Source organism: Lissotriton vulgaris, chromosome 9 (assembly GCF_964263255.1).
Source record: "Lissotriton vulgaris chromosome 9, aLisVul1.2, whole genome shotgun sequence".
Lineage (NCBI taxonomy): Eukaryota > Metazoa > Chordata > Amphibia > Caudata > Salamandridae > Lissotriton > Lissotriton vulgaris.
The window spans coordinates 86,385,474-86,412,390 of record NC_141697.1 but is presented as its reverse complement, the minus strand read 5'-3'; the positions used below and the strand labels follow the sequence as shown (position 1 = coordinate 86,412,390).

General features: G+C 47.8%; 1 protein-coding gene across 3 annotated transcripts in view; it reads right to left on the bottom strand.

The window, feature by feature from the left end:
* Positions 1–26,917, bottom strand: part of FUT8 (fucosyltransferase 8) — an 811,602-nt gene that overhangs the window by 596,892 nt on the left and 187,793 nt on the right. For all 3 annotated transcript variants that reach the window (XM_086937112.1, XM_086937110.1, XM_086937111.1), the window contains exon 2: positions 20,351–20,463. The gene's annotated coding sequence lies outside the window, so the exon portion shown is untranslated. The remainder of the gene's footprint in view (positions 1–20,350; positions 20,464–26,917) is intronic.

The window sequence follows — 26,917 nt, the reverse complement described above, 5'->3', positions numbered from 1 at the left end:
ATGTGGAGGTAACTTCAAAAGAAATCTTAGAAATGCACAACACCCCCATTCAACCCCAGCCCTGGCCCCAGACATTAGCAGTGGGTTAATTAGCCCTTTGTATGAGTGCAGTACACAGCCTATACAAATGTAAGTGTACCCGCCTCCCTCTCTCCCAGCCAAAGAAGTGCATTCAGTATGCAGATAAAAGCAGATGCAACTCTGTTACACCCAACCCTTCTGTGTGATGGCTATCTGGAAAGTATGCACAAAGCCTAACTGTCACTCCACCCTAGACGTGGATTGGAGCCATGCTGCAAAGCACAAGAGTCAGAAGCACAGTAAAATGCCCACTTTCTAAATGTGGCATTTCTACAAAAGTAATGAAATATCCATCTACAGCAATAAGCAGGATTTATCACCCCTATTCCAAACTTATCAAACATGGCAGTGCTACTCCTTTCAGATCAGGAATTGCCACTGAGAAATATATCAGGAAATTCCCAAAGCAAACCTATGAGAGGAGCAGCACTCACAGTAGTGAAACACGAAATAGGGTGTTAAAAGGGCCAGGTCCAACACAGTGTATCCAAAAATCACTCGTTTCTAGTGTATATACAGGCCTCGTGGTAGATGACTATGCCTTGCCTCAAGACACAGAGAGGCATAAGGATCCAGCCACGGGTGGAACGACATAAGCAGTTGTACTTGAGCAGTGTCAGGGGTGGAGAACTCCTCGCGGCCGAGCCCATTGGTATTTAACTTATTTAAAACGGTCTGCTCTCCTTCATGCACTCTCAAGGAATAAGTATTAAAAATAAAAATGTGGTTTGACAGTGGAAATATTCAAGTCATCCCATTAAAAAGGATGACAAAGAAGGTTTGCTCCACGGGAGGACAAACACAATAAGAAGAAGAAAAGCCATTGAATAAGAAGCAAACATACGAGTTACAATAAAACCAACCAATGGTATGCAGTGGGCGGGCTCCTAGTCCACTAGAAGTTTTTGGTATGGTCCATAGGTAGGGTTGCCACCTGGCTTTTTTTTACTGACCTGGCCTGTATTTTTAAGTCTAGGTTGCTAAAAATGTGGGTAAAACTGATACATAAACCTAAAACTGCAAACACGGAAAGATCAGCCAAAAATATTTGTGAGCTCTGGTAAACATTTCAGAAAGACTATTAGAGCAAATAGAGGCACTATTGCTATGTTACAAAAACAATCTTGCCAATTTTACACAAATTCTGCTTCCCCTAACTGCCTGTGGATGTGACCGAATAGCAGGACAAACAATTGGCTGGTATTTTTTTATCAAGAAAGGTGGCAACACAATCATAGGTTTTTCAACCACAGACAGTTTAAAGCTGTCAAAGAGTGAAAAGAGGTATTTAGGCAAGGCCTACAATTCTTGCACTTTGCCCCTTTCAGAAAAAGATTATTTTATCCGGTTCAGCTCAGCCATTTACCAAGGACTTTCATCGCCTTACCCTTCCCAAATGGAACCTCAGGGGGGCGCACTGTTTGCCGCATCAAGGGCTTTTTTGCCTGCAAGGCTGCATCGGATTGGCAAGTCACTATAGCATCACCTGAGCATGTCAGACAGAGATGATACGAGCAGCAAGCAAGACTTCTCACTGTAGAAGTACGCTCGCTCCGCACGCCGTCCGAGGGAGCCACTGAGACCTTAATTAAGAATTATAGGTACAACTGACCCATAACACTACAGCGCACTTCTTGAGGCCCTAAGAAGAAACGGTAAGTGCAATTACTTACCTACGCAGGGCACGCAATAGTGACTTGCCAATCAGGTCCTGAAGAAAGCCCTCTGACCCGACTGGGCACCACTAGGGCTGAAACATGTTGACCGCTCGACCACCCATTTCTTGACACAGGTGCTATAGATCAGTAGCCCTTCTATTCACGCACAGCAATTCTTTTTAATCTTGCCCCACCCTGACTAAATAAATTTGAAACAGTGGCACGGAGGTAATTTTAGGTTCACTCCACTCTCACCCCTCCTGATCACCATCCCTGATCCTTACTGCGAATAACCAGTTGGTCTCCCTCCTGGTGGAGGAAAGCACAGATAAGACCCAATGATGATGCTTTTCACGTAAGAAATAAAAGCGGACAACCAAGATGAACAAGTTACTTACCTTCGGTAACGATATATCTGTAAGAAACATTAGTTAGTGTTAGATTCCTTACCTTAGAATATCCCCAGGCGTCAGTCTGGATCCGGAAACTTTTGCGTAGCAGTACCCCTGCGCGTCGGTAGGCGTCGTCTGCAGGCGTCCCCTGCGGCTCCGCGTCCGTCGTTGGCGTCGTGCGCCGTGATGACGTCGCTGGAGTATATAGACGCCGCCTCCGCGCGCTGACGTCAGTTCTTTGCACACAGCATTTCCGCGCCAGGAGACGCAGAGCCATGAGAGAACCAACACTGGTGCCATGTAAAACTAGGGCCCTGAAAGGGATGACCTTAACCCTAGGTATCAGTTCGCAGAACGGGGAGGATGGGTGGGTTCGGTAAGGAATCTAACACTAACTAATGTTTCTTACAGATATATCGTTACCGAAGGTAAGTAACTTGTTCATCTGAAAGAAACACTTTAGTGTTAGATTCCTTACCTTAGAATACATACCCCAGCAATACCAACCCCGGTGGTGGGTCTGCGAACCAATACAATACTACACCAGAAAGTCCTGGAGGACAGAACGGCCAAAGAAGCCATCCCTCCGGACTTGACTGTCCAGGCAGTAGTGCCTCGCAAATGTGTGCAGCGAGGCCCACGTAGCCGCTTGGCAAATGTCCTGCAAGGGGACTCCCCGGCCCAGGGCAGTAGTAGCCGCCGTGGCCCGAGTGGAATGGGCCCTAAGCCCAACAGGAGGCTCCTTCCGAGCCAAAGAGTAGCACGCTTTGATGCAGAGGACGACCCATCGAGAGATGGTTCGTTTACAAACCGCCCGTCCCTTCTTCGCACCCACGTAGCCAACAAACAGTTGGTCATCAACCCGGAACTGGCGTGTGCCATCCATGTAGAATGAAAGCGCACGTTTTGGGTCCAGACGGTGGAGCCGCTCTTCATCCTTTGAAGGATGCGGAGGCGGGAAGAAGGAAGGGAGGGTGATGGACTGCCCGATGTGAAAGGCCGAAACAACCTTGGGCAGGAAAGAAGGTCTAGTCCTCAGAACCACCTTATCAGGATGAATGGACAGGAAAGGAGGTTGGACAGAAAGAGCCTGGAGCTCACTCACTCTCCTGGCAGAGGTGATGGCAACCAGGAAAGCCGTCTTTAAAGTCAGGAGACGGAGAGGACAAGAATGAAGGGGCTCAAAGGGAGCACACATCAGGAAGGTCAGAACCAGGTTCAAATCCCACTGAGGCATCACAAACAGAACAGGTGGAAACATGTGAGTGATGCCTTTTAAGAACCGAGTTACAATCGGGGATTTGAACAAAGAAGGCTGATCAGGAAGCCTCAAAAAGGCTGAAAGGGCAGAAAGGTAGCCCTTGATAGTGCCCAGAGCAGAGCCCTGCTGGGCAAGAGAAAGAAGAAACAGAAGAACCTCCGAAAGAGGGGCAGAGAGAGGATCCACAGCCTTTGCTGTGCACCATGCCACAAATCTGTTCCACCGACAGGCGTATACCGACTTAGTGGAGGGACGCCTGGCTGCCAGAATAACATCACTGACTTCAGGAGGCAAGTCAAATGGCCTCAACTGCCGCCGCTCAATCTCCAAGCATGGAGGTGGAGACTGGACAGGTTCGGGTGGAGGACCGTCCCCTGCTGCTGCGACAGAAGGTCCTCCTGAAGGGGCAGGCGGATCGGGGGACCGACTGACATGCTGAGTAGCTCGGGATACCAGTATCTTCGAGCCCAGTCCGGAGCCACAAGGATAACTTGGGCCCGGTCGCGCCTGATCTTCTTCAGCACTCTGGGCAGAAGTGGTATAGGCGGAAAGGCGTATAACAGACCGCAACTCCACTCGCGCCGAAAGGCGTCGCCGTGCGAGTGCCGTCTTGGAAACTCCAACGCGAAGAACTGATGACATTGCGCGTTCTCTTCTGTGGCGAATAGATCTAACCAAGGCTCTCCCCATTGCAGAAAGATGCCTTGCGCCACGTCCGAGTTCAGACGCCATTCGTGATCCATCGAGCACCGACGGCTGAGTTCGTCCGCCCTAGCGTTCAGAGAACCTGCCAGGTGTTGAACCGTCAGAGTCACGCCCTGACGTTCCAGCCATTGCCAGAGGCGCAGAGCCTCCTGGCAAAGGGTCCACGACCCCACTCCGCCCTGTTTGTTGCAGTACCACATGGCGGTGGTGTTGTCGGTGAACACCTGCACCACACTCCCGTTGACAAAGGGGAGGAATGCCTTCAGTGCCAGACGAATCGCCCGCAGCTCCAACAGGTTGATATGGAGCCGGGACTCCGCCGGAGACCAGATGCCTCTGATCTCTGCCTCTCCCAAGTGGCCACCCCAGCCCTGGAGGGACGCGTCCGTCACAACAACGTGCTCCGGTTGGGGAAGGGAGAGGGACTTGCCCCTGACCCAATCGCGGTCCGTAAGCCACCACTGCAGTTGTCTCGCAGTGCCCTCCGAGATCAAGACGTGGTCGGACAAGTTGCCCTGATGCTGGGCCCACTGAAACTTCAGGTCCCACTGCAGAGCCCGCATCCGCCACCGGGCGTGATGCACCAGAAGGATGCAGGAAGCCATCAGTCCCAGCAGCCGCAGCGTCAACCTGACCGAAACCCGGGATAACGGCTGAAAGATGGGAATCAAAGCCTGAATATCCCGAACCCGCCGTTCCAGAGGATAAACCCGAAACTGCGCCGAGTCCAGAACCGCTCCGATGAAAAGGAGCTTTTGAGAGGGACACAGGTGTGATTTCGGCACATTGATGGAGAACCCCAGGTCGTGCAAGAGGTCTGCCGCCATCTGAAGGTGGTGGACGACTGTCTGGGGCGAGCCCGCCTTCAACAACCAGTCGTCTAGGTAGGGGAAGACTGAAACCCCTAACCTGCGCAGATGGGCTGCGACCACCGCCATCACCTTTGTGAACACCCGTGGGGCGCTGGTAAGGCCGAAGGGAAGCACGATAAACTGAAAGTGCTCCAGGCCTACCGTGAACCGCAGGTAACGCCGGTGGGCCGGCAGGACGGGGATGTGAAAATAGGCGTCCTGCAAGTCCAACGCTACCATCCAGTCTTGTGGGTCTAGAGCAGCCAAGACCTGAGCTAACGTCAACATCTTGAACTTCTCCTTCCGGAGGAAGCCGTTGACGTTCCTTAGATCCAAGATAGGACGTAGGCCCCCCTTGTCCTTCTTGGGCACCAGAAAGTAGTGGGAATAACAACCACGCCCTACTTCTGGCCCAGGAACGCGCTCGATGGCCCCCTTGGCCAAGAGGGCCGCAACTTCCTCCTGCAGAAGTGTCAAGTGGTCCCCCGACACACGGTGGTTCTGCGGTTGCATGGCTGGAGGAGAGGTCTCGAAGGGGAGGGAGTAGCCCCTTCGGACAATTTGCAGCACCCACCTGTCCGAAGTGATCGTGCGCCAGTGAGCGTGGTGATGGCGAACCCTGCCACCCACTGGCGACACATGGGGCTGAAAGCACGGACTAGGAGGATTTTGAGGCAGATGCTGCGGGGGAGGTGTGGCCTGACCCCGCCGTTGTCCCCGACCGCCGCCACGGCGGTTTCCACGGCCGCCACCGCGTTGAAAGGATTGTTGCGGCGCGTGGCTGGCAGCACGTGTGGGGGCGCCCCTTCCTTGGCCACGAAAGGGACGAAACGAACCCGTTTGCTGACGCTGGGTCGAGAGACCCAAGGACTTGGCCGTGACCCTGGAGTCCTTGAAGCGTTCCAGCGCGTGGTCCGCCTTGTCACCGAACAGGTGACAGCCATCAAACGGCATGTCCATCAGTGTATTCTGGACATCAGCCGAAAAGTTGGCGGATCTCAGCCAGGCGTGGCGGCGAATCGCCACTGTCGTTGACATAGCTCTGCCCAGCGAGTCGGTCGTATCAAGACCACACCGTATCGAATATTTCGCTGCATCTCGGCCCTCAGCCACAGCCTGACCGAGTTTAGCCCACACCTCCATGGGGCATTCTGGCAGCAGTTCCGCGACCGTATCCCACACAGAGTGGGTGTAGCGGCCCAAGAGGCAAGCGGTGTTGCAAGACCGCAGGCCCAAACTAATGGACGAGAAGACCTTCTTGCCAAACTGGTCATACCTCTTGGATTCCCGGTCGGGCGGGGCCGACGGGAATGCAGACTGGGAGGTCGAGGCCTGGATCACCAGACTCTCAGGAGTGGGGTGGGTAGACAGGAACTTGGGGTCGTCCGGACAAGGACGGTGGCGCCTGGCCACGTTCCGATCAACAGGCGCACCTGAAGCGGGCCTGGACCACGTGCCCAACAGAACGTCTGACAAGGCTTCATTAAACGGCAGCAGTGGCTCCTGTGGGCATGACTGCGGTTTGAAGACCTCAGTGAGGATGTTAGAGCTCAAGGTGTAAGGCCTTGGCAGCCCTCATCAGCACCACTGAATATGCAGCTCCCTCCGATGCCACGGTTGGAGGAGAGATCAAACCAGGGTTAGGAGAGTCGTCCAAACCACTGGCATCCCCCAAGTCACCTGTCCAGTCTGGGTCATACTGGCACTCGCGTGACAGAGGGTCCTCGGACCCCTCCCAACCTTCACCGAACTCTTCATCTTCTCCGTATTCGGAGTCAACGATGTAGACCGGCTCCTCGGGGTTCATGGGCCCCATCGGCGCCGGGACCGGCGTCGAGCGACGCCCGTCCGGCCCCGCGTCCGGCGTCGGTGAAGGTAAGGGGACGGCGCCGCCCGGAGCCGGAGCCGGAGCCGGAGCCGGAGCCCCAGTGCCGCCCGAAGCCGGCACCGAGGAACCGGCGTCGCGCGGAGGCAGCGCCGGGGGCAACCCCGATGGGTTCGGCGCCGGGTTGGATGGACGTCCATCCGGCGTCGACCCCGAAGGCCCTAGCGGCGCCGGGATCGGCGCCGCCGGCGGCGCCGGAGTCGGAGCATCCGACGGCGTCGAGGTAGGGTCAGCTGAACCGCTAGGGCCCCCGGACGGGTTCACTGGGCCCGTAGGCGCCGTGGAACCCGCCGGAGGGGATAGGGCCCTCATGGCCATGAGGAACGCCTCTATCTCCTCAGGCATCGCACCGTGCCCAGGGACCGGAGGGTATGGGGCAGGCCGCGCCGGCGACTCCCGCGGAGCCGCGGGGTTGGGGTCACCCGAACCCCCGGCCGCATCGCGCGAGCGTCGGGGGGAGTCGGGGGTGCGATGACGACGCCCCGACTTCTTGTGCTTCTTACCTGACGAGGATGACGAGTGGTGTCGACTTCCGGAACGCTCGGCGCGGCTCCTCGACCGCTCCCTCGAACGCTCTCTCGACCTCCGGCCGGACCGGGACCGCTCCCGGTCCCGACGTGGGGCCGACACCCGGAGCTCCAGTAGCTTGCGGGACCGCTCCCGTCTAGCCTTGTTGGTAAGGGCCCGGCAGTCGACGCAGGAGTCCACGTCGTGGTCGGGGCCCAGACACCGGAGACAGAGGCGGTGATGGTCTGTGACCGACATCGTGCGCTCACAGTCATCACAGTGCTTGAACCCAGGCATCCTAACAGGCACAAAGTGATAACAATTCGAAAAAACTTGGTCAAAGACCGGAGTACTGCTCTTCAGATCTGCGTCCACTGGCGCGGAAAAAAGAAGAACTGACGTCAGCGCGCGGAGGCGGCGTCTATATACTCCAGCGACGTCATCACGGCGCACGACGCCAACGACGGACGCGGAGCCGCAGGGGACGCCTGCAGACGACGCCTACCGACGCGCAGGGGTACTGCTACGCAAAAGTTTCCGGATCCAGACTGACGCCTGGGGATATTCTAAGGTAAGGAATCTAACACTAACGTGTTTCTTTCAGATATACCGCTACTACGAGTAATATGTGAATTAGGGTTTTTTAGACAGTAAGAACCCCAGACCCTGGTAAAAACAGGACAAGTGATCCATTCTCCCCATATCAATTGATACCTTTTGTCAGTCGCAATTTTCCTTGTATTGCTATTAAATCAACTGTTTTTGTTTCCATTAAGTAAATAAATAGAATTAAATAAAAATCTAAAACTTGGTAAGGCCAGATCTATGCCAATGCTTGTTTCATATATTCCATCCAATACCCCGAGTTACCTTTTCCTTTTAAATTTGCTTTTGTAGTTTGATGAGTCTGTCTGACAATGATTCTTATTGTCATTCCGAAAGTAAGCCACGGTTAGCGTATCTGACTGCTCACGCCCTTTCCAAATTAATCTGTTCGCTGAGCACTAAATTCAAAGAGCCCAGGTGACCTGGTTTCCTGCACACGGCTCTCATCTCGGTGCAGTTACTTGTAATTTCTTCGGATTTAGAGAAAAAAACGTGCTCCTCTCCTCAGGTCAATTCCATTTCCCTTTCTGAGGCGTTGGAACACTAGACTGAGATCGGACCCTGATTTGGATGCAGATGAAAAAAGACCAGAAAAGGCAGGCTTTTATCTGTCTCCTAAAGAATGGGAAGGTGGTAATTGCTGTAAATTGATGGTTAGACTCCATGAAAGCAGCTTGATGGAAGAAAGGATTTCCTCCTCAACAGATGTCCTTGTGAAGTGGAACAACCAGGAAGTGTTTGTCTCCGAAGCCTAAGATTCTATCTGGTAGGTAGACGCCAATCCTATTTTTAAGGTCAACTGAGGTATCATAACATCATCTTGCGTGCCAAGGACACCTTAAACGTGATACTGGCCCTTAAAAGCAGACAAGGTGAATTTCTGAGTATCTACGTCTTCTGCGGGACTGTCTGCACACTAATTACAACACGATTGGTGCCGTAAAACATGCCATCTTTGCTTTGTTTAGACAGGTCAGTAAAGAAAGTGTTGCAATATCACGCCTGGCTCCGATGATGACCCAAGATTGACTTCAGATATAAATGGTCTTATCTCTTGAAGAGCTTCAGATGGTACGTGGTGGACCTTCACATTTAACTAACTTGGCAGCCTAAGTCACACCACAGTCAAATAAACCAAAAGTTGCTTCCGTTAAAGGCTTGGATGGCTAGTAGATGTTCGAAGGTAGATACATAATGTTCTTATATCATGCTGCAAAGGACGAACATGAATCTTGCACCATTTAGGCTTAACCAATTCTCTTACATTCACACCTGGATCTTCTCCTATACATACTGAAGCCTACTTAAGTTAGCTGGTGTACCCACAGTGAGTAGGAGAATCAGCTATGTCTTATCGGTATAGGTTTGAAACCCTACACTCGTGTCACTTAACAGTTCAAACGTTAGGTGGCACTGTGCATCTGATTGATATAAATATATATATATATATATATATATATATATATATATATATATATATATATATATATATATCAGCTGCATTTTCCTGTCCTGATTATAACCACTGCAGTGCTCTTACTTACTCCAAACACCCCCGGAAACTAGTCAATATACACTGATGACTTCAAGAAGGGGCCTGATGGCCAATTCCCAAAACAAAACTATCTTAGGAGGCAACAAACAGTCAACCACCCGAATTAACATACACTATTTCCTTTAAATCTTTTTTTTTATTTTTTTTTTAGAGTTTTATATAGTGCGAACTAAACCTCAACATATCAGGTATCGGAGCGCTTTACACGAGCACCAGTTTAGGTACAGATGGACAGAATATATTGATATTGGTTAAATGTGGCAAATTTAGCACGTCAATTAGTCTGAAATCTAAACTTGGATAAGAGCACATGTATGAGGAAAAGACAAAGACACAAGTGTTATGATGATTGAGACCCTTAAACCTGGCTCGCTAGGTCATCAATTGGCTCTGATATTTACCATTTATTTAAGTGATTCATTTCCTGAGCTCCAATCTTTAGTTTCCTTTAACAGCCGCATCCCTGAATGGCAGATCTTATGTGTGTATACAAGAAAGTGGTATTTATTGATACAGAGACATGAACCGATTTGGGCTTTCTAAACCTTGTGCACTTTTCCCTTCCGATTCGCTCTTTCATCCCACACACACGCTCTCAGGCAGTCTGTTTTTCTTGATGTACCTACTCTGAGCCAGCCTGCAATAAATGTATTTGATGTCTTACGATTATCAAAGAAAACCCTTTGTTGAAACCATCAAACGTGTATCTTTTTAACCAGTGACAAAAATAATAATATCAAAATAATTGTAATTTTATTAATATCAATGTTATTAACTAATCAAATTCTAAATGTGTGTACATCTGATATTCAAGGGTAGTGATGTGGGTTTTCAATATTGTAACACAGCAGCAGCTCACTAATATTACTGCAAATAATGTCTGTGACACCCTCCCATTTCCTGTGAGGTCCTGTACTGATCTAAAAGAAACTTTTTATATGGATGTTGCATCAAACAAACATTTTATCTGCAAAATGTCTGTGATGACTCTCACAAATTAAAACAAGCATTTGCAATGCAATAGGTCTCGCATTATTAAAGTTTAAGCTATTGGTGTTGCATTATTTAGCAATGCCAATAGCTCAATATTTAATAATGCGAGACCTATTGCATTGCAAATGCTTTTTTATATTTTTTGTTTGCAGCCCAAAATGATTACACCATTGTAACGTCTTGGGCCTGATTTAGAGTTTGATGAATGGGCTACTCCATCACAAACATGACAGATGCCTTTTTCCAGAGCATTATAATCACAGGACACTTGTAATAAGGCGGATGGGATATCCGTAACCTTTGTGACGAAGAAGCCTTCCGCCAGACTCTATTCAGGTCCCTAATATTTTAAATGTACCAGACCAGGGGGTACTGTTTGCTTTTATTTTAAGTTAAGTTTGTTGTGAAAACACACATCCACCTTTTATGTAGCTGTTCACGTCTGCTCCGGGAATTGTGAGGCCTTCTTTTGTATTAGGAAGCCGGACCTGGAAAAACAATTGTTCCTTGTGGGATCTCGAGCTGTAATGTCACAGCAGTGAGAAATAACTATCCGCTATAACTGGGGAAGAAGCTGCCTAGTAAAACTGAACATTTTGTTTCATGGTGAGATAATTACATGTGTGATCCAATCGTGCAGGAAAAATGAAAGGAACAGAAAGTAACACAATTTAACAAGAGAAACAACCCATAGGCGAACACTTCTGGGGTGGCATGGTCGTCTCTTCCGGGGCAGCAGCTGGAGGAGGACCCTTCCAGGATAGGCAAACCTTCGAGGCAGTCATTCTTTCTGGCCAATCACAGAATTGATGGCGAACTATAGTCACCAAGGTTCACCCGGTATTGCCCTGTCCATGTGCCCGCCCACCCCCAATGCCTGCGAGCTGGTGAAGGAGCCAGGCTGATGCATGAGCTGCGCCCTGGCCGAGGGCCAGGCCTGCGGGGTCTACACGGAGCGCTGCGCCAAGAGCCTGCGCTGCCTGCCCCGCCAGTACGAGGACAAGCCCCTGCACGGCCGAGGAGTCTGCCTGCCTGCCCGGGAAGAGCTACCGGGAGGCAACCAAGGCGGGTGAGTGACGGCACTGCCGTGCCTGCGAGCGCCGCGCTGCTCCGACTGCACTGAAGCAAAGCGCCTCACCAGGCTGCGCTGTATGTGCATTGCGTTATCGCGTTGGGTGTGACATCACGGCTGTGCTTGATTCGGACGTGCTGCTTCGCCTACCTGCCCTAGTCCGACTGGCGGACTAAACAAAGCGCCTCGCCAGGCTGCGCTGTGTTAGCGTGGCGTCATCGCGTTGGGTGTGGCTTCACTGCCGTGCGTGAAAGCACGCTGCTCTGTCAAAATGTAATATTGAGAGGTGCCGCTATTTGCGTAACAAACCCGACTGCGAAGTACCCTCTTCCCCAGCGCTGTGTGCAAGTGTGACGTCACAGCGTTGGACATGACATCACGCGACCAAGATGCTCTGACTGTGAGTTTAAGAAACGCGCCACTGTGCTAAGCACAGCGCCTAGTGCAGTACCCTCATCCCAGCGCTGTGCAAGCGTGACATCATGGCTTTGGGTGTGGCGTCGCGCGCCTAGATTCTCTGTCTGACTGTGAGTTTGAGAGACGCGACACTGTGCTAAACACAGAACTGTGTGCAGTACCCAACTTTCTAGCGCAGTGCAAGCTTAACTTTCATGCGCAGGGTGTGACGTCGCTTCAGTGAGATAAACAGAGAAGAGGCAGTGCAGTGTCATTACCGTGTGTTTAAACACTGTTTCTATTCCCTGTGTGCCACTGTCTCACCCCGCATTAAAAAAAAAGTGAAATTGCATAAGGCTTGCGAGGAAGGAGAGGGACAAGAGATGTGCACATCGCGTGTCTGGACGTGCGTGTTCACACGTGCGTTCACATTTCCAGTCCGTCCTGAGCGTGCACATCTCCTGTCTCCCGTCCGAAGCATGTCAGTAACAATAGATCTTGCTGGCGACAGCGCTTTTGCGCTGTAGTCGCCAGGTGAGACCTAAAAATGATAGAAATACGCTATTAACAACAATCAGTTTAAAAATTATTCAGAGGGATCAGGGCAAGACTCTCTGCAGAACAGAGCAGTCTCCATCAGGGGGCCCTCAAAAGGCTGGGGCCTTGGGCCAGAGCCCACTTTGCCCATGCCTTAAAAAGTCTCTGCTTGTATTGTGTTAGAGCAAATGTCTTTGCAAGACCAGGGATTACGATCAGGAGTAAAGGGCTTATGTTCTACTGTTTCCAAGCGCTATGTTCGAAGATGGGCTTGTCTTGTTCAGATGCTTGTGGGATACGTTTTAATGTTTTTAATGCTCACACTGACGTGAATGTTTTGGACTGCACTAAGTTTGATCAAGTTCATGTCCACTCGAATGGGAAAGAAATCCAAATTCTGAATTCCTACCCTCCGAACTCCCTAGGTTTCTTCCTTCCTACATGATGTTGTTACCACCATGTCTAGGACATCAGGCTTGAGAGTCTAAGAAGAGGTGAAAGGAGGCATTTCTGCCTAGACTCCAGCACCAATACTTCAGCCCACAAACTGATTTGTGGCTTGAATTTGGCCTGTGCAGTTTCTGAGGATTGGGCTGGTTTACATGAAGTTAGTTCACACCAACACTGCTCTGGATGCAGCATTTTAGATTTGTGCAGTTTGCAGATTTCGTTCTTGTTCAGCTCTTTCCACTTGACCTCTAAGTAGCTTTTTAATCTAATGAGTCTGTCGTTTGCTGATGCTCTTAAACTAAGTATACATAGTTTAAATCCAACTAATGAGTCTATTACAACCTCGCCCCTTCTATCACAGTTCTTTTTCACATTCATACGAGGTTTGAGAGAGAGTTTTAAAGACGTTGTTGTACATGGCTTCATACAAAGACAGACACATCTGGCAGCAGCTGCAAAGTCAGAGGAAAAGCAGTGGCTGCAGGGTAAACAACAGTAATCTGCACCACTCTCAACCAGCTAGTAAAACTCAATAAAGCTAAAGTCATAATCCAACAAGCACTGACAAATCTATTAAGTCTCACCTTGGAAACTTGTTAACCAACATTTGGTTTTGACATTGCTTGTGGATAACTAGGATTAGGGAAAAACTAAAATGGCAGGGCCAGCGTGATGACCTCTGAGTGCATGTGTCTCCCTACGAGCACACACATTCTTCATGACGCAGCAGCCATTTCTTCTTTTCTTAATTTACCATTTCAAGATGGCGGACTCCAATCTTGGAGCGATAAATTAACAACAAAATAAAAGTTACACGAAGATGCATTGTAGAGAAAGGAGCCGCCTGGTACTAAATTGCAGTTGCTGAACCCTCTGCAAAAGTTTAAAAAGATAGAATTTTAAACACCAGGACTGCGAACGGTAGATAGCAGCGGGAAGGGGGGCAGTCGAACAACTGAACATTGCTGGGCGGCTGGGAGCTAGACAACAGCAATCAAGGAAGAAGCGCTAACTACCACCTGCTGCAGCCCCAGAGTCCCAAACATACATTCCATTCCTCCAGCAGGGTACTGTCCCATGTATAATAGGCCAAAGATACCATATAGAACATGCTTACTTCAGGAAGAATGTAGATAGATTAACTCACGGAGGTTGTAAGTAGGGCATACAACTTTTTACATTCCTGTAAAGTTTTTAGACGTTCGCAATTTTTGCACTTAAAAAAGTTTGCTAGGCTTTCCGGGTTACCTTCACTCGTGTACGGTCTCCTCAGAATAGCTAGATATATTCTACTATTCAAAGTCAGCCAAGTTGTTGTAAAACAGATGTAGAACTTTTGAACCGCAAAGGGGAGCTATGAACTATTGCACAAAGCAGCAGAACTCAGTTTCCTGCAAAGTGCACCTCACGCAAAACCATTTTATTAGAGTTAAATAAGCACATATACACTAGGCCTGGGCGGTAAATTCCGTTCCGCTCGCGGAATTTGGGTAATTGCGCGTTCCGCGCAGAAAACGAAATTGGCCAAAATTCTGCGTTCCACGACTGCGAAATTTTTTGCTTGTTCGCGTTCTCAAAATGCGTGTTCGCAAGACATTTCCCCACAAGCACGCAAACAGCGATTGCGAACAGTAAAAAAGCATCGCGATCAAGCAATTCCGTGTGCTCCCAAAATTTCTGCGTGTTCGCAGAGATTTTTTACAGTTTCGCTGAGATTTGCGTAACGGGATTACGCAAATTCAGCCCATCCCAACATACACCAAATTAGTGCAAAAGTCGCAATTTTTATGCAAATGTCAGAAACAAACGGTGCAAAGACTTGCTAGACATTCGCAATCATGCCAAAAGAATACAGCGTTGGAGCAGCACCACAAGGACAGATGGCACTGAATGATGCCGCTGTGCAACCACTACATGGCAACATGGAGCAACTCCACACAACTTATTACACACAACGGCAAGTTAAGACATAGCCTCCATTTACAGCACATCTCCAGTGAAGGTTCGAGCTTGCCTTGTGTGCAGTGACTGGATATTACCAAAGCAATAGTTTACTGCGGGCCTAGCGCCCAGAAGAACTGTTATCCGGAACCAGAGAAATCACCTCACCGTGCAGCGGATACAAGCCCTTGTACATCATTCTATGGGATCGACAAATAATGGTGAGATGGGGGGGGGCAGGATAATCGGAAACCTAAAAACACGGATCACATCCGCCTTCTAGCGCCCAGAGGCACGCCTGCCTTGTGTATTATTACAATGAAGGTGTGAAGAAGGCAGCCTTGGATTGGCAAGGCAGACATCGGCCGATGGCCCTTTGGCTGAGGCCAGTTGGTGTGCCGGTTTTTTGGACCTACACCCATGGTGCACAGTGGAAAGGCTGTTGTCACAGCCTTAACAAACACAACCCCATGCACATGAAGTCAGGCCGGCGGGCTAATGTCAGAGGCAGAATGACAATCGCTGCTCCGACTGTCACAGGGTGAGGTGTGCCTGTGCTGACGGAAAGACTATCACTTACTTTTCAGGGCACTGCAGCAGGGGAGAGGACTGGAACATTGAGTGGTGGGGGGTTGGACAGGGCCAGCAAGGGAGCTTTTCAGTAAATTGTTGTCCTCCTCCACTCCATGCAAGCAGCATAGACAAATCAGTTTCTACTCTTCTCCTTAGTCTGCCAGATATCAATGTTTGCAATCAACAGGCTCAGGTTGTGGCCTTAGTTGACTTTGAAACTAGGAAACGAGGTTCGAGTCCCAGCATCAGTTCAACATCCTGTGATTCTGGGCAATTCACTCAATCTACATGAACCAAAAAATAATAATATGACCGTCTGTAACGTTGTCTGGGGCTCACATAAAGCACCCCAATGCCTCTGGGCCTAGTCCATGCTATATAAAACCGCATGGAAGGAAAGTGACACTATTGTATGTCTCTTTTTGCATATACACTCTAGCATTGTTCCCTTTCTCAGAACGTACATGTGACGCAAGCCTCATGTAAATCAAAAAACATAGATGCATCTTTCATCAGACTCTGAACATTGGAGGGCTCTCGAGTACTGCAAAAAAAATAAATGAACATCATAAAAAAGTGAGTGCAAAAGGCAGTTTAAGTCTGTGCCATATGTTTCCCAGAGAACATTAATCAAAACATCCACAGCAAACGCATGGATAAAAAAACAATTAAAAGTGTCTAGCATTTAAGCTAATTCTGAGCTTCTAGAGTATATTTTTATCATTGGAATATTCATTTCCAATTTAGCTACTGGCTGATTAAGCTTTAAAATACTTTTACAGCCGCAAATGTTTGTCATTGAGCTCCATTATCCTAACTAAGCTGTGTATGATGAAAGGTTGCAATCTGCGAATGTGGGCCACTTTACTTTGGCTGCCTGGGCCGAATTGTGCCCCCAAGCTAACCCTGGAAGAAGGGAAGGGTGTTACACAATCCTCAACACAACTCACTTGCCGCCCTTAACCACAGGTTGTCATCCTGAGATTAAAGGCACAGGCAGAAGGTGCAGATGCACAAACATGACATAAGAAGCAATAACCTTATAACCTGGAAAAAGCCAAGGAAAAAGCACTAAAATTGTATATTCTGAAGACAGTGTCACTGCCAAAGACAGACATCTTTAAAAAATATGTTTAACAATCATTATTATTATTATTATATTTCTTATATAGCGCCAGAATCGACCCCCGAAGGGGTATCTCTGCGCTTGCCTTGGGAACCCGTCCTGGTTTTTCCCTGTGAGATAGCGCCTACAGGGCATCCCCAAGGTGAAAGCCAGGCATCCCGCCGCGGGGGCCGGTGTGGAGATTAAGCAAGCTTAATGCCCAGAGTTGCAGAGTGTGAACCCATGATTAGGTCAGGCACCGAAGCGAGAATTATCGAGTCCGTGGACATTTGAGCTCGACAACACCCTGCCGCGTCGGGAATCGAACCCTGGTCCCGGGTCTGACCTCTGCTTCAGGGTCTGCCTGCTCTAACCAGTGAGCCACACTTCTCCATAGACATAATACGACCTGCTTGGCGGTCATGGCTGTAATGAAAAAGACATGCTCGTGTTTGTGGGTCCCACACACCATCTACGTTTAATACGTAAAAGCAAAGTGGGGTGAACAGTGCAGTGTTTCACTTTGAGGACACGCCCCCCCCCCCCTGCACTCACCCCCCCCTCCCCCTCCCCTCCCAGGAGTCCTTCGGTCCCACAGGTTCTGAAGGCAAGGAGTCTTTAAAGTCTATAAGTCACGTGACAAGAAAAATATAGCTAGCGCCTTGGAGAACGAGGCACTAGCCTCCAGTGGTCACAACTCGACTCCCTTCCAAAGCACTCAAAGAAACCGAACCCAAAGCCACACAAATCTACAGGGGACAAGGCAGGGAATGCATGGAGAGAGCCGGGATTGGCTTGGCTCCGAGTGTTCAGCGCCCATATAAGCGCTGCACCCTGATATGTGTCCTAGCTATCGCTGGGGTAACCCGTTGCGTAGCATTGATGCCATGGGGCCTGGTGCAAGCAAGGAAAATGGCCCCTTTGGTCGGGTAGTAAATACAGCAATTATCAGGGTCCAATAGGCACCTCAGGGCTCTGGGCCCTGGACCCTGGTGCAGCTGCACCTGCTGCACCAGTAGTGGCTCATCCCTGGGGTTCACAGAATCCGACTGGCCTAGAGGGCAATCGGGCAGTGGCGATGAGCTGGTCTAACAGATCAGTGTGTGGGACAGGTTTTTAGCAGTTGTAAGCCGTTTTTTTGGCCAGGTGGGACAGTTTTTACAGTCGATTTTCCTGATAATACCACTTTTTTAGGTACCCAGCCATGTATTCTTGTGCCAGCCTGGCTCGGGGGGAAGGTAGTCAACCACTGCATGTGAACCGTTGTACAAATCTGGGGCCAGCCCCTGCTTGTGAACTGCTGTACAAATCTTGAACTTAACAGAAAAGTGTATTTAAAGCCTCATGTATCAGGGACAGGAAGGCTGAAAGCAACTTCTCTTTTTCGAATGCTCCAGGCCTGGCCTGGCCCACGTGCTGTAAAGAACAGCTTTGGGAAACAGCTGCATGTCACCAGTTTCCTGCAGGACTCAGCTGTGAAAACAACCTTCAGCTCGTCCGCCACCTTTCTCCAGTGCATGGGCTGCAGTTACAAGTGGACCACGTGTCACATTGCATCAGCATGAGTCACTGGGCGCAACCACTCGAGAGGGATGGGGGGGGAATGAGGAAAGGGAGGGTGGGAAGAACACTGATGTGGGGCTGGAAAAGCAGAACAGAGTAAAAAGTAGTCATTTAAGTCCCTGAGCCGCTGTGAGTGCTTTCAGGATCTTTATCGCACCACTGAACTATGTGTGAACCCCTTTTATCAGTCGGTACACTGTGTGATGCGCAAATGACGCACTCCACAGCATGCTCCAGTAGGGCATGCTTTCACATACGTTGGGTCTGGCCTGACACACCAGCTGTCTGTAATACCTTTTGTTACCAATTCTTTCAAATGTGGAGAAGTGTGGCTCACTGGTTAGAGCAGGCAGACCCTGAAGCAGAGGTCAGACCCGGGACCAGGGTTCAATTCCCGACGCGGCAGGGTCGTGAGCTCAAATGTCCATGGACTCGATAATTCTCGCTTCGATGCCTGACCTAATCTTGGGTTCACACTCTGCAACTCTGGGCATTAAGCATGCTTAATCTCCATTACGGCCCCCCGCGGCGGGATGCCTGGCTTTCACCTTGGGGATGCCCTGTAGGGAAAAACCAGGACGGGTTCCCAAGGCAAGCGCGGAGATACCCCTTCGGGGGTCGATTCTGGCGCTATATAAGAAACATAATAATAATAATAATAATAATAGAATGGGCCTTGACTCGGCCCAGAGGTGCGTTTCTCTCTCGTCTCATGCTACTGGCTGTTTGGTTCATCATTCTGCTTCCTATTAAATGACTTGTGTTACCAAGAACGAGACAATATGTTATGTCTCAAAAGGACACTGCATCATCACACATTAAATTCTTCCTCTCATGGGTGTGCAGTATACAGAAAAAAAACGTTTTATGTTTTCACCCACTCAGAAGGCTCTTTAAACTTTTAGCACAGACCCACAATCCAAGGCAGACTTATTGGCTTTGCCAATCCCTGTTGGTATTACCCAGCCTGTTTGGTATTACCCAGCCCAGTGGCTTCTCTACACTCAACCCGATAAACAACACAGTATTAAAGTCACATGAGAAAATGGTAAGGAGCTACATTTATAACAAAAAGTGCAAAATAATTTACTTTTCACATGGAAAATAAATTTGAATACATTACTTTTGTACTGTTTCATATAGATGTACCTCATTAAACTCAAGACATGTCAACAGCATCACACTGAGGAACCCTTAAACGGCAAAAACACATCTGTGATGACTGAAGCTCTCTGAAAGATGTCTGCCTTTGGCTGACAGTCATGTTTAAATAATTCTACTTTCTCCCTGCAAGCACCAAAAACAGCTGTTTTGTAGTAAAAACAGGCATAATCGACAGCTCGGATTCTGAGGTAGGCCTCTCGGTTTAAAGGCTTCAGGGAGGCTTATACACATCAACAACAGGAATGCGCCTTCCCCTCTGCCCTTAAGTTAACAGCGGTTTATAATTAGGGCTTCCGGTTTTATGGTATTTCGTTTTTTGACATTTCCGTCTCTATTTATCCATATTTCTTTTTTGCTAATTTTTTCTGTATTTGTCCATATTTATTTTGGCTTTTGTGGAAAAATTAAGCTGAAATTCGTATATTTCCACATTTATTTAACCGGTAAATATGCACTCATACTTGAAGGCCTACTATGTGTCAATGCTGTAAAAACCCACAGAAGATAAATCAATGCACTTACAAGAAAATATGCAAATTTCAGTATCAACCATGTGCATATCTACTGCTGTTAATGCCTTTTTACTAAAAGTCCTTTCTTTTTTAGCCCCCTTACCTATCAATCCAAACAGCTATTGGCCTGGCAGTCATGACAAACAGTATTTAGAATTACTCAAAAAGCAACCCAATTTCTGTGTTTATACACATTTAAAAATAAATACAGAGAAGAAAATAAATGTTTTCTGTCTGTATTTATCTGTAAAAATCAGTAAAAAGGGAAAACAGGGAGCTTTATTTATAATCTGCCATTGTTTCTACTCATCAAAAAGATGAGGGTGCTTAGCATTTAAATGCAACAGATTAAACTTGTCTGTAAAATCTTTGCAATCTATAGCAGAGATCAGGAAAAGAGAAACTCATAAGACATAACATAAATGTATATACAGTAAATCCAAATGGCAATCAATTAAACAGTTACTGGGTGTTCTGGAAACCTGGCATGGATTTCCTTCTCGTGGACACACCCAGCCTACAGGATTCAGAGAAAGTACCAACCTGCACGCCGTCCGTTGACCAGTGGACGTGAAGGCAGCTCCCCCCGAACATCACGACCAGAGAAGGCGACCACCAAAGCAGAGTATTGTCCTAGTCCTCGATGGAAGGGGGATCTGGAAAAAAGGAAACACAGGTTCACCACATGCCCCCAAAGAATGGATCTTGTGCTAATGAACTGGGAATCACTTTTTGTGGGCGATGGCAAGGGGGGGGAGGGGGGGTCACTAAATGCTGCAGGTGAAAGCAAACAAAAAGACAAACGTTCTGAAATCTGTAGAACTATTGGCATTTGGGTGATATTTCTTTTTTTTAATGGGATTTTTTTTTTACTGAACATAAACTGTCAATTTCAGAATATCAAGTTTTTAAAACGGAAGCCAAAATCTTCAGTAAATATGCCCTAAATTGATTAAATTATTGCAACGACAACATCTATACAATCAGTTAAAACAGCTGAGAAATTGTATATTATCTTTATCTCTCAATTTAGGGCCAAAGATCATATTTACTCCCAATGCACTTCTTTTGTTGCATTTATTGATGTTGGAAAACGAGCTAATTGAAATATGCAGTCTCTGCTCCACCATTGACATGTCCTCATCCTTTCTACCCTCATGCCAGGGTCTCTTCAAAAACACACAAGCAGGGGCACACCAGACATCAGCCCCCCTTCTACTGCTTCAAGGGGGGGAATATGGTGGGCGGGTTTCCTAATGGTGGAGGGGCCTAAGAAATCTTTATAAGTTGCAAATATGGCCTGTAGATGTTAGAGCGTTTTATGCAGAGGTCAAAGTGGGCAGGGAAACGACTTTCCCAAGCTTTATTAATTTAGCAAAACTGTTCCCATACTTTTTTTTTTTTTAAAGCGTTCCTGAAGTGTTGAGTTTGCACAGCTTGAACAAGAAGGGCTCCTCTACATAAGAAGAGCGAAGACCGAGGCAGCTTCAGAAGAGACAAACCTCCTCGCCAAGGTGTTTGATACCTGAAATATGTGTCAATATTCCCAATTGGTTCATCTGCAAATCTTAACACTGCTGGAAAGCCAGTTTATATTTACAACAAGGGGTGGTGAGGGACAGAGTCTCTGAATTAAGCAGAAAGCTCTCACCCAGTCAAGAGATCAGGGCTAGATCCAACACCGTTTTTTAGCTCACTGCACCATCCCAGTTTCAGAACCTGGCTGTATGCAAATTAGTCTGTTCCTGTCCCAGTGCATGATGGGAACAGGGCAAACCAAACTACAAAAGCCAATTCTTACACTGGGAAGGAAACAAGCTCCCGGGGACCGGTTTCTGGCATTACAGCCGTCTTCGGCCCGGTTTGCTTGAATCCTGATGGTGCAATGAGCAAGGGTCTCACATCTGAGAATACCCTTCCACGCTTAGGGTGGACAAAAATATTTACAACAAGGGGTGGTGAGGGACAGAGTCTCTGAATTAAGCAGAAAGCTCTCACCCAGTCAAGAGATCAGGGCTAGATCCAACACCGTTTTTTAGCTCACTGCACCATCCCAGTTTCAGAACCTGCTGTATGCAAATTAGTCTGTTCCTGTCCCAGTGCATGATGGGAACAGGGCAAACCAAACTACAAAAGCCAATTCTTACACTGGGAAGGAAACAAGCTCCCGGGGACCGGTTTCTGGCATTACAGCCGTCTTCGGCCCGGTTTGCTTGAATCCTGATGGTGCAATGAGCAAGGGTCTCACATCTGAGAATACCCTTCCACGCTAGCTTGTCTCCTTTCCGGTGAAGAATTGGCTTGGTAGTTTAGTCTGCCCTGTTCCCATGATGCACTGGGCCAGGGACAGACTGATTTGCATATAGCCAGGTTCTGAGCTGGGATGGGGCAGTGAGATAAATAACGGTGATGGATCAAGCCCTGATCTTTGGACTGGGTAAGAGTGGTCTGCTTAATTCAGACACTCTGTTCATCACCACCCCCTTTTCGGAAAGCCAGTTTAGGCCCTAATTAATAGAATCTAGAAATTCAACTTTCAATTAATCGAAAGTAATAAAAAGGGTTTGCACTAGGTACATTCAGGATATTACTAATAGCATAACTTTTGAAAGCACGGTAAACATTTAAACAAAATCTTTTTGCTCATTTTGCGACAGCCTATTTATACTGTGCGAAACCTAACGTAAACGGTATGTCACACATGTTTCAAACGAATGAATGACACTATACATACACACCGCTATTTCTCCAGTGCACCGACCAGAATTCAAATGAGTGAATGTCCAGTGACACCAAAGACATCTGAAGTGATTGCATTAGCCTACCAAGCTGTCTTACCAGAAAAATAAATTTCCCACAAATAAATGTAAGTTGCATTTATTTTTCATTTACGATGTGTGCATTATATTTTATATGCGTTTACCTGTAGGCGAATTGCCAACTAAAAAGTTGCAGAATATTTTAAACATTTTAACCATGTCCCTGACCCCGCCCCTAGACCAGAGTGCGGGTCATGCTCCCAGTGTGCCCAGGATCACAAGCCTCGTACTTTTCTTTATGCACTTCAACCGTTTAAGTACAAAAATGATGGTGAAGTTTTAAATATCATAAGGGCTCAAGGCAGGGTCTGCAAGGAACCAAAGTCTGAGCAGCATCATACAAAGACTGTCAAAGAGATATGGGGTGGGAAAGGGCTGGGTTCTGGGAATGATAGCTCATAGAAGAACCTTAGGCAAGAAGAGATAAGGACAGGAGCTGTGAGCAGGGCTTTAAGTAGGATGAAAAAACTGGGGGGGGGTCTCTCAAAGGGGCGTGGTCAGTGTAATTAAGGGCGTGTCTTAAAACGCTAAAAATCTGTGCATAGCATAGTGTGCCGCCCGACTTGTATTTTGTTGTTTCTTTCATTGCATCCAGATATTTGAAACAAGTAACATCATACCTACAACAAATCAGGACTATTGGCTTTGTCAACAATGGTTGTTAGTTGAATAAGCATCAACTGTGGCTTGTATATAATATTGAAAAAGCTTCCACTCTAAGCCCTGGTGGCAGCACAATAATGTTGCTGCTCCCGAGTTTCAAGAAGAGACGGGAAATCAAGAGACAAAATGACTCTTTAAAGGCTTTCCCTTCCCCTACAACGCTCAGCTGGCATGACGTCATGCTCTAACTTCGTGAGAAGTGAGGAGTGTGAGCACGTGCACATGATGTGCCTGCTGTGCAGTCCGATAAAAAACGGACCGCCTGGGCACAAAACAGAGCCCGATAGAGACCCGTTTGGAGGCCCCCTTAACAAAACTGCCAGTGCTCAGCACTCGTCAGACCCGGCAAACTTAAAGCTCTGGCTCTGAGAAGAGGATGAGGATAGATTTAGATGGGGAGGAAGGCATTTTCCTGTTTGAACGGCAAAGCAGAAATATGATCACGTGTTTTAGGCCACATGATGAACTGAGCCGCTGTATGTAACACTGCCCCCAGGGGGCCGAAATGTACTCTGGGAAGGCGAGTCAGAAGACCACTGATTGTCTCATCACTGATGCGGCGGCGTCACTAGGGGGGGTGCGGGGAGTGCGGACCGCACCCGGGTGACACCCTCACGTGGGGTGACACCAATCTGGTTACGCTGTGTAACACAGCTCTGCAGTCTTACCTCTGCTCTATAATCAGGAGGATTAGTGTCAACAAACTGCAAGGACTCCGAAGCAATGGTATTTGTCAACTCCTACTGCGGCAGGCCTGAAATAACTCTTCATGTATCAGACCAAAACAAAAGTGCTGCGCGCTTACGTGCGCCTGCGTCACCCCTCTCGCCCCGTCTGGACGTCATGTCTATTGACGTCTGGACGTCATGTCTATTGACGTCTGACGTTCAGTGTCGCAACTGCAGGGGGGCGAACTGTCTCTTCAGCACGACTAGGCCCTGTTCCCGCGCTCGGAGTCTCGCGGTCATGCTGCGCAAGCGTCTTGCAGATGTCCTCAGGTGGGTGTGGAGTGCGTGCATGCGGGCAGACCCTGGGAGTGGAATGCGAGGAACTCGCACTAAGGTAAGCAGCAAGACGACTGCTCCACTTCCAAATAATTCAATAATGAACTTTTCTTCGATTGGAAAAGGCACGGCAAATGTAGTAAACCGTCACTCTGGGTGTCTTCCTGCTGCCTGGAGACTAGAAAAAATACCACTGTTCTGAAGCTCGGTTGCTTAGATTTTGTTATGGTAAATCCTGGAGGTTGATGTGTAAAAGCATCAGCGTCCTCCAGTATAAAGTGAAAACTGCAAGTGAAACCATTCACTGAAAAATAATAAACATGACAGTTAAACAGATGCATCGCAGCAGCGGATGCACGATTACACGTAACTCAAAATCCATAGCATCTTACCTTTGCCGATCCTCCGTTCTGCACTTCCAGGTGCTCTAAATAATATTTAGACGGCAAGAAGGCAGTGTGGACGTTGTATAGGAATTCCTAAAGCTGTCTGTCTTTCCAAAGGAAAGGGAACATTATCAATCATGGACCACACTCAAGGTACCCTTGTCCCGTGCATAGCTGGAAATTTCGTTTCACAATGGGCAAAGCAAAAGAGTGCACCTTATGGCTGTTTGGTAGATGTGATCTTGACATGAAGCAATTAAGGTGTGCCAGCTTCTGTCTCACAATTTGCTTACTCACATTTCCATAATAGGTCACAAATGTCCCTCTAACAGAGTATGCACACCGCTGTGATGATTAAAGCATATTATTATTGCATACCAGAACAGATCGGATATCTGGCTTTTGCCAGTTAGAGTTGATTGTTTAGGAGTTGAAAATGCGTCTGCGGCTGGTATTATTCTCCACAAAGTCCTTCATCTACAGCCCTCAGGGTGGAGAAAGATGGATCTAAGGCCATACATTGAAAAGGACTTGCACCAGTTGCCAAGTACTAGCTCACTAATGGGTGCTTGTGGGTGGCTTTGGGTTCTTGAACAAGTTATTGTCAAAAAGTGTCTGTCTTCTAGCCAAAAAGGGAGAGGGCCTAAGTTTTTAAGCACACTCAAGCACTGATGTATTCTTAAAAATTCAGTCCACTGTTCTGTAGAGGAGCTGTAATAATTGTGTAAACACAAAAAAAGACCTGACCCCAAGAAAAATGGTATTAAGTGATTGAGTTGTGAAAGGTGAAGCTAACAATGAGGCACAAGAATGATAATGAATATATTGCACGTGTTTTTCTTAAGGTCTCAGTTTTTTTTAATTTTACCTTTTCATCAAATTATAAAGAATTAATGTACACTCTGATATTTCCACACAAATTTTCTTGGGTGATCCTATGGCAATGGCACAGTTAACAAACGCAAGTCAAACCTACAGACGACATACTCCATAGGAACTGGGATAAATGTATTGAAACACTCTTCTTTTGAACTGGGCCTTGTAAAATCAAGTTAAATGCCATTGGGAAGAGTTGCTGTAGACTTATAGTAGTATTTCCAGCTCTGTATTTCATCTTGCACTACTAACTATGGTCTGTGATCTTAAAATAGGAAAAGATGAACCACGCTGGGTAGGTACATTCTATCTATCATAAATACCTATAAAGCAGAGTGAAATTTGAAAGCATAAAAATGTCAATAGTAGTGTCAATGGAGCACCATTGCAAACGGTTTATCATGGACCTAAATTTACAAATGTTACTATGGATTCTGTATGGTTCCGTTATTTGCTAACTGTGTCCACTGGCGTACTCTGAGCAGACTCGGTCCATGCGGTAAGTCGCGAGGGGGTGATACCATGAGTTACCCGCACCAGGTGACCCCAACCCTAGTGACGCCACTGCTCATCAGTCCTGGACAGCACAAGAAATTAAACGAGAGTGAAATACTTGGCATTCATTTTAGTGCCCTGAGAGTTATTTAAAGCTGGACAGGCCTCAACAGAGGAGGACAAGCTAAAGAATGAATAAGAACAGCTGAGCCAGAGGACAAACACAAGCCGCCCTAACAAAAAAAACCAAAAAATCAAAAATGTAAATATGTTCTCACTTTCTGTTGCTCTCGCTGCTTCATCTTCCATCCCTTTTTCATCTCTTGTGATACCAGCCCTCTCTTTGGTTTTCTCCCACACTCTCCTGTGTTTCTTTCTGGCTCCACTTTCACTTTTCTCTCTCTTGCTTCCCCGCTCCACCTTTCTTTCTCTTCCACTTTCTTTAACTCCCTGTGTCCCACATTCTCTCTAGAATCCTCAGCATTTCGCCACTCTGTTTCTCCTTCTCTTTCATCTTGCTCCAGCTTCCTTTCTCCTGCCAACACACCCAGCTATCACTCCCCTTGCACAAAGTCCATTCATTCTTTCCCCCCTACCTGTCCTTTGCACACAATCGCATACTACTCCAAGCCCCCGTGGGTGCAGAAAGGAGAGCCTCAGGTCTTTTGCCTTCTGATTGTTGAAATGTAAATAGTCAGCGGTGCCCAGCAGACTCTACGGGGCTACAGAAGTTACGTAATGTTATGTGTATTTGTAAAGCGCGCTAATCACCCGCGAGGGTATTCAGACGCTTTGCAGGTGAACAGGCCGCAGTCTCCTAGGTGAGGTTCACGGCTGCTTGCGGCACTCTAGAAGTGATGAGGAGGC